Source organism: Triticum urartu, chromosome 3A (assembly GCF_056163025.1).
Source record: "Triticum urartu cultivar PI428250 chromosome 3A, HENAU_Tu73, whole genome shotgun sequence".
In the NCBI taxonomy this organism is placed as follows: domain Eukaryota; kingdom Viridiplantae; phylum Streptophyta; class Magnoliopsida; order Poales; family Poaceae; genus Triticum; species Triticum urartu.
In genome coordinates, this window is record NC_141875.1 from 62,204,152 (window position 1) to 62,212,825 (window position 8,674).

The window sequence follows — 8,674 nt, forward strand, 5'->3', positions numbered from 1 at the left end:
GTACAAACACAAGTCGGAGAGGAAGAGTCCTCCGGGAGGAATTTGATTATTTGTGTTTAAGTTCATTGCAATTTGATTATAACTACAAAGTTGATTTTTTTTCTTTATAAAATATTATAAATGAGATATGCAGTGAGTTTTTGACAAGTTGTGTACTTTAGAACACAATTTTGGCCTGTTATGTACTCGTATATACTCCCTCCGTTTCTAATTACAAGTCTTTTTTATAGATTTAAATACGGACTACATATAGATGCATATGGACATATTTTAGAGTGTAGATTCACTCATTTTGCTCCATTTGTAGTCTATATTAAAATCCCTAAAAAGACTTATATTTAGAAACGGAGGGAGTAACTTCAGCTACTCCAGCGACAACTATTTGGGTACAAAGGAAGTACAAAGCAACAATTTAAGTCAAGATGCCAAGAAAATCATGCAATCATAAAAATTGCCATGAGAAGTAGTAAAGAGGCAAAACTTTAAGTAAACTTTTAAGTTTTGCCGTGTGGTTAATAAACATCATGGCAAATATAAACATATATATAGGCTAAGGGCAGATGATACTATATCAGCTTCTCAAACTATTTCCACGAGAAAATCAAAGGGATTCCACTCGAGCTAAATTACTCTCAGGAGGAGGTCAACAAGACCGTGATAACCAACGCATGCTGCCTTTTTTACAGGGGTATGTTGTCAAAGTGCGACTGACCGGACCGCGTGTCACCCAGACATGTCGAAGCTTTCGCCCGTCCGGTACTGGAAGAACTAGTCGATTTCTGCGCACACCAACCAATATCAGATCAAATTCAGTAGGTTTTTCAGTGTAGTTATACTGAGATATGGTGTCTGCTCAGCAAATAGTAGTTTTGGTGGACGAGCACCTGATAGCTCGGTATCGGGTCCGCAGAAGATGCTTTGGGATGGCCTATATCGATGTATTAGTGCGAGGTACAGATAGATGAGTTCGTTGTATTTATGATGTATTTCATCCATGGAAAGCGACATCTCGACCACCGTAGTTAATGCACACGACACGTTTTTGCTGCTTGACTCATGTCTCCTGTGGGCTATGCATTTCCCCCGGAGTACCAACACAGGTTTTGGTACAGCAGATACTCAATTAAGTACTTCCTTCATTCGAAAATATTTGGCATCAAAATAATTAAATAAATAAATAAATAAAAGATGTATCTAGAACTAAAATATATCTAGATACATCATCTTTTATCCATTTTAATGACAAATATTTCCGGACGAAGAGAGTATAGTTTATTAATATTGCAATTACTCTACAAACACAAATCTTTTATGTTTAGGAAAATGTACCTCCATTGCCCACAAATATTTTCATAGTTATGCTCTCTCTCCACATTCGAATATGAAATATGTTCATCAACCAAGTATTAGGATAGATAGGTTGATTTATGCGCTCTCTCTCTCTTTCTCTACATTTAAATATGTTCATTAACCAATATGTAGTACTCTCTCCGGTCATTTTTACTCTGCGTGTTAGATTTGTGTCAAGTCAAATTTGCAAAGTTTGACCAAATTCCTATTAAAAAATATCAACATCCATAATACCAAATATGTATATTATGAAACTACATTTCATAAAGAATCTAACAATATTGATTTGGCATTGTGAATATTAATACTTTTTTCTATAAGTTTGGTCAAAGTAGAGATACTTTACTTCGGACAAAACTTATATGCAGACTAAAAATGACTGGAGGGAGTACTGAGATTAGCATCATTGTCACAACAACAAAATCCGTGGAATTTTTTTTGCAGGTGAACAAAATCCACTAATTTAACTCCATTTTAAGCTTTGAACGAAGTACTTAGTGAGAAACATCAGAAAGATTTGAACGGAGTAGTATGAGAAAGAGAAAGGATGTGGGACGAGTGGACGGCATCTGCCATTCTTAAGTAGTTGCTCCCCACTACTCCATATTCTTTTACCATGCGCACTGTCCACATCAGCAATCAACATGAACGTCCCACCTAAGCAAATCTGCCACCTCAGCAATTTATTTTTTATTTTTCAATGGAATGAATCGTCTGATTGTGTTAATTCCCGTCGCACGAATTGCTTCCCTTTCTTGATTGTGTTGATTCCCGTTGCACTGATTGCTTCTTCGTGCGACGGTTCCTTCCATCTCCCTTCTTCGTGCGTAGTCTTCCCAGTTCTTCTGCTTCCATCTTTATTTGTGCTACAATTCCCATATTGCATCGCCATCAACCCAACCTTCTCTGGCTGTCCGAGACCTGCTCGATGCCACCCTCCGAGAACCCCATGATCGGCGCGAGCCTGGACTATGTTGGCCCAAGCCACACGTCATGGCGTCGACCCGACCTCCCGGGCAACCATGGGTGCCACCATCAGCCTCCTCCTTCAACCTTCATATCTATGTCCCCAGATCTGAACATCGTTCTTTTAAGTTAGCTTGGTGGAGGCCCTGATTTCCAGATGGAGTAACTGGCGCCGGGAAGGGCGAGGGCGTCTGCCCCCAAGTGTAGTTTGGCGTCCGGCGCGGGACGGCGCGGCGCGAGATGGCGCTGGGCTGGGCGGGGCCCAGCGGCACAGCGGAGGGCGTGCTGGGTGGCGGCGCTCCTGCCTGGCGGCGGTGCAGCTGCAGCTCCAGGCCTCTCCAACGCGTGGCGGCTGTGGCTTCTCTCGCGGCGGCGCGAGGTATCCCGGCGGCGGCTTGGCGGCGTGGCGCGGCGGAGCTCCGGCGATGACTCGACGGCAGGCTGGAGGGCTAGGCACCGTCCAATAGTGCTGCCTCCGCGGCGGTTGCGGCTTGGGGCCCTGGACCCCGATCCGATCTGGATCTGGTGGTGCCGGGGTCTGGGCCATGGCGGCTGGCGAGGCAGGGGTTTCGTCGGGGCTTGTCGGCCTCTAGGCACCATGGGGGTGCCGGCGGCGACGCGTGCCCGGCGTGGTGACACTGGTGGACGTGGTGGTCATCTTCTTCCCGAGATGGCCGGCCAGAGGCTTGGTGATCGGATCTCGAGATCCATCATCTTGTCCCGGCTGCGAGTAGGGGAGACATGGTTGCCGGTGAAAATCGAGCCGACGGCAGGCGATGGCGGCGTTCTCGCCGTTACCTTGATGAAGGCATCGTCGTGTAACTTTTGTCGACCCACTCGTGCTGCTCCGGGGGAAACCCTAGGATCTGGTGTTCCAGATCGGACGATGGCGGCACTGCGGTGTCGTTTCTCTCTTGGGAGCATCGTTTGCGGAGCAGCGCTGGATGTTAGAGGCAGAGGTGGAGCGGCTTCGTCTTGCACGGAGATTCGGTGGTGATGTCAAGTCATGCCTGACCGACAGGTGCTACGCTTTGTCATGCCTGGTCGGCAGGTGCTACGCACGACAGATCTACCAAGGACTTCAAGCTGTGTCGGCTGGTGATACCTGGCAGCATGGCGCTGAGGTGTATCAGTGGCAACCGCGACGTGCTCAGCTGTGTGCGCGCAGGGAGGAGGTGCCGTTTGGCGCCGTGGTGGCGTTGACGATAGCTAGACCGAGCAAGGTTGATGCATCAGTACAGTTCTGAAGATGGAGCGGTGGTAGTTGGCGGCGGCGACATCTGAGTGCACGCCGAACCGGTGAGACCCATGCCCGGCAGGCGTCCTGGATGGGTTCTCAGGTCTTAGATGTTAGGTTTGGCTGCGATGTCTGTTTGGTATTAGGCCCAGGCTATCTGCGCCCCTTCATCAGTTAGATAGAGGTGCTTAGACGGCGGCTTTAGTCTTACTGTTGTATTACTTTGTAAGGTCTTGTGAGAATAATTAATAAAGTGGCTGTATGCATTGTCCAGATGCAGAGGCCGTGGGTCATCCTCCTTTTCCAAAAAAAAAAGGTGTAGTTTGGCGGCATGATTGATCCAGACCTATCCCAAGCATGGACGTTTCTGTTGGATCCCAATCAAACTAGCGCCTACGTAGCCAACTCGCCATAGTAGAAGCAGGAAGATGGGGCTGCTCCCATCGTATATTTGTCCAGATCTTTACGCCTATGTTGTTTCTCAAGTCGCCAAGGTAGGAGCAGGAAGAAGTGGATACAATACCAATCCGCTTCACGATGATTGGAGCCAATTCAAGCCAGTAAGTAGCAGCCGTGGCCTTGCAGATGCTTTTTCTGGGTTCAGAGAATTAGATCACTTCAATTTCTACCTTCAGTTTCCTGGATTACTACACAGTAAATTACTCTGCATACATTTTTGTATCTGAACACAGATCAATTCCATGTATGAATTTGATTGACATGGATCTTTGATCTGGACTTGAGGTAGTTAATTTTTCTTTCTCAGTTTCATTTGCAATTGCAATTATAATTAGTTGCTACATCACGTTCCCAGTTTTTGTTGACCCTTTTGTGCAAAAAAGAAGTTATTGCTAGGTAGGAGCAGGGAGATGAGGCTGTTCCCGTTGTAAATTTGTCCAGATCTTTACCCCTGTGGTGTCCCCTGAAGACATATGCGCTTTTTCAGTGGCAGAGATACATACTTACTGTAAATGCAATTCAGGTCGTTCAAGCCGTGTAATTCTTCATATCTTTGTTGTACGGGCCTGATGTGCACTGTAACTGCACCTTACCCTTTCAATTTTTTACACTGATTGGTATGTGGCTCTTGGTCATGTACAAATTCTAAGATGTATGTCTGTGTTGTTGTTCGATTTGTTTATACTTTGTGCTTCTGTTCCTACTACAAATAACTCAAAGGAATTTGCATTAGAGGTTTTGTGTCTCGCCTTTCTTTCAGTAGGTTCTGACTGGGCTTCGCATGTTTTCAGTAACGGAACAGCTGTGTGGACGATTAAGTCTGCACGACAGCTACACGATGGCAAATCGAGCTGTCTACTGCATTTTAATAATATGAATGTCCGAACTAATATGCGTTGTCGTGCAAAATTCGTCCTCACAATGTCGTGTAAATAGCATCGCTTGCTCTTTTTCGTAATTTTCATGAACTGTATGTCCTATTTTCTCATGTTAGTGATGCATTTCAATTTTGTGGAAAAAGCAATGCATTTTAATTACAAAAATATGAGATACTACTCTACGATATACTAATTTTCCGACTTTTCACATAGTACCAATAAAGGCTCAAATAAACATATATTTTTAATTGCTTACTTATTGTCACTTTCTATACCAGCAAAGGTTTGAAATAACATAGTTTTTTTCATTGTTTACTTATTTTCACTCCATAATCTTTCACATGTGGATTATTACAAGTTCCCGCAGCAACGGGCAGAGTATCATCTAGTTGTATCAGTAATTGCTCACACTGTTTGGGCTCAGGTCCTCTGCCACCCATGCACGGCACATTTACTCCAACGACCAGCCTATCGTATTCGGTTTGTATTACTGCGAGTTCTACCGAGACAATTTCCCAGCGGCACATCACGAGGCAGATATGAATGGTCCAGATACCGACACCCAAGGTGCTCGTCCGCTGAAAATCCGCTCTCCTCAGCTCAGCATACTTGGATTCAACACGACGTTCTCGTAGAAGGACATCTGGCCCAGACCGCCCGACTATCTCGAGCTGTCGTTGCTGGACCCATACATCTTCGGACCACGGACCTGCCCACGCTCTGCTGCATCGAAGTGACGGTGCATCTCTGAGATCCTCTCAGGGTTGTGAGCTCTCACAGCCATGTTCTGCTGCTGTGACCCGTCTGATCTAGGCTTCTTGTCGGTCAGGGACTCCTCATCCCCCTCGGCTTCGGATTCGGCGTTATTTGGTAGAGAAGAAGCTGCCTGCTTCCGCTTTGAGCGTGCACGTCTGTTCTGGAACCAGTTGTAGACATTGGTCTCCGAGATCTGGCCGTGCTGCGAGAGCTCCGCTGTGGTGTCCTTTATCTTCTGCTTGCTTTGGTGTTCCATTTCCTTGGTCGAAAATGTTCTCGAGGATCTGCAGCTGCATCTGGGTTGGTGTCCATCGCTGCCTCGCGGTGATCTTGTGGCCTCCATGAACCATTAGAGGATCACAGTACAGATTATCAAGACTCATACCTGAAAAAAATAAAGAAATTTTAGTTGACTACAAAGAAAATAAACTAACTGCTACAGTAAAATAGATCAACAGAAAAACTGAGAATGTGAAGAGGCTCAACAAACTGTATTTCAGGAGCCTATCTAAAACAGCTCTTGCCATAGGTCTATGTTTCGGGAGTGTGTCATAAAAGCACAATCTTTCAGTGGTACTAGATGAATGATCATAAAAAAATATCCTAGGATGGTTCAAAAAATATTACAAGGCTTACAAGAAGTTCACAGAAGTTGCTAATTAGAAGAAAAAAAGCATGCTTAAGTTTTGAAGGAATCTAGCTAGTTGACTTGAGAGTAAATTATCAACTAATGTTTCAGTACAAAATGGGCAAGTGTGCAAATTGTATGTAAGTCATAAAATTATTGGAATGGCAGAATAAGAATTAGTGTTGGACCCAGTAGAAAGATAATTAGGTAAGTAACATGCTATGAGATTCCTGCATGTCAAGCTTATAAGGGAGTACTTTCAATGGCCTAATAACACAATCTCTCAAATGTCTCGTTACATTCATCAAGAGGATGCCAATTCCTATCTTCAGGAGTTATGAGTGTGCTAAAAAAAAGACACATTAACAAGACCCTGCATAATTAATGATCGAAGATGGCACACCATGAACCACATCTTATCACCGGTCCCCTGCATTACCATCACAATCATCAACCAATCTATAACAACACCAGATAATCTCAAAGGATGGTACATAGCCACAACTAAGCATCCACTAGCATGAATAGAGTCAAATCGTACTTTCACCACCAGTCAAAAACAACGGACTGACCAGCAATAGTAATGTGTGGGGCTTGCTCATGCATGAATTAGCAAACAGTAAAAGCAGCATTCTCACCAAGAAATTGGTAAAATGGATAAACAGATCCGAATCATCATACTACCTATTCCATCAGCTCATAACAAAGTACTACTAGTACTTTTACAGATCCAACAAGCCTTGAATTTTATTCAGAAAGAAACAACACTACGTCCAAGGGAGGGAGGGGGGAGGGAGGGAGAGAGCCTTTTACTCGCTTTACGCGGAAAGAGTAAACCGAGCCATCAAGCGTGTGTAGATGGTGTATGGGTGTGCATACCAGCAATGGAGTCCTGGTGCGTGGTGAGGGCACGGTGCATCTCGATGAGCTGCTCGCAGATTGTGGCGTAGATGGAGATCTGCTTCCGGAGCACCTCTATCTGCTCATCCGTCATCACCTTGACGCAGTGGCGCAGCCAGGATTGGCTGACACCCCGGGCGAGAAACTAAGGGCAAAAAAACCCAGTTTCAAGGCAACAAAGGTCAAGCTATGTTGCATAACTCAACAAAAAAAATGGTAGTTGAATCAGAATACGCTGGTAATGGAAAAGGAGTGGGAAAAACTCAACTCTGTTTGTTTTGCAATGTAACGGTATACAAGTACAGTGTAATGTTCGGTTTAGAACACAGTTAGGAAAAATCTTTTCTAAACAGCAACTCTGCATTACCTTGAAAATTGGAAGTACTGGATCCAAATCCAAAACAAATGGATTAAAAAGATCAAAATTGCACATGTAAATTGCCAGGCATCCAGGATCTGCACCTAAATGCAAGTGACTCACTCGACCCGGTAATGGTTTCCGATTCAGCTGGGGAGTGGGCGGTATCGACCATGAGCTGTGATGTAAACGGATTACATGGGACTTGATTACAGGCCATGTGAAACAAACGCATGTAAAGCTTTCAAGTTGCGGTGTAATCAGTTAACGGCTGAAAATTTCGAACCAAACATATCCATAGAACTGAAGATCATGTTTCCATCCAGGCAAATGGCTATATGTTTGAGGCCAGCAGCAACAGAAAAGAGATAAATGCATTTCTTTGTATTTCAGCATTTGATAAACATACCAATTTTTGTTGTAATGCAAATATAAAACCAATCACCCACACTGAACAGACCACACTACACATACAAAATATAGCAGCAACCAGGGAGCAACCATCAGTACTACTCCTACTTGTCTTGGATTTGTCTAGATACGTATCTAGACTCATTTTAGTGCTATATACCTCCGTATCTAGACAAATCTAAGACAAGTAATTCGGAACGGAGGGAGTGGTACTTTGCAAAATCAGGACAAAGCACATCCAGATCAAAAATTATGCTACTGCTCATGCTCGGAGGTACCTCTACTGCATAAAGATCAAAGCACATCCAGGCCAAAGCACAACCACACTACCAGGTACCAGCAGCACCTCATGGCAAATCTGAAAATGTTGCAAAGAATCGGAGAAGATCGTCACCTTACCGGACGAGCTCATGGCCACGGCCTGGGAGGTGGTGAGAGGGAACGGGGGGGCTTCCGCCGGAGTGGGCAGTCGGCCGCCGGAGTGGGGCGTCGGCTGCTGCTGGAGACAGGGAGCGGGCGGGGCGATAGGGAGGAGCAGGGCGGGAGATGGGGGCTACCCACCGGCCATGCAGATTCGCCGGAGAGAGCCGCGGCGAGGAGCAGCGCAGAAGGGAACCGGCGGCGGCGGCGGCTTGCTGCGGAGGGGAGTGTGGGGTTCGCGTGTTTTTTCTTCGGCGTGGGGGTCGGGTGTAGTCCTGGTGGCCATGGGCAGCCCGGCCCGGCCGGCCCGG

General features: G+C 45.5%; 1 pseudogene across 1 annotated transcript; it reads right to left on the bottom strand.

Annotated features, from left to right (window-relative positions):
- Window positions 1-5,174: 5,174 nt before the first annotated feature.
- Window positions 5,175-8,674, bottom strand: LOC125542842 (WUSCHEL-related homeobox 8-like; annotated as a pseudogene). Its single transcript, XR_015618190.1, has 3 exons — window positions 8,338-8,674; window positions 7,154-7,319; window positions 5,175-6,031 (listed from the first exon to the last, which is right to left on the bottom strand). The product of XR_015618190.1 is annotated as a WUSCHEL-related homeobox 8-like (transcript).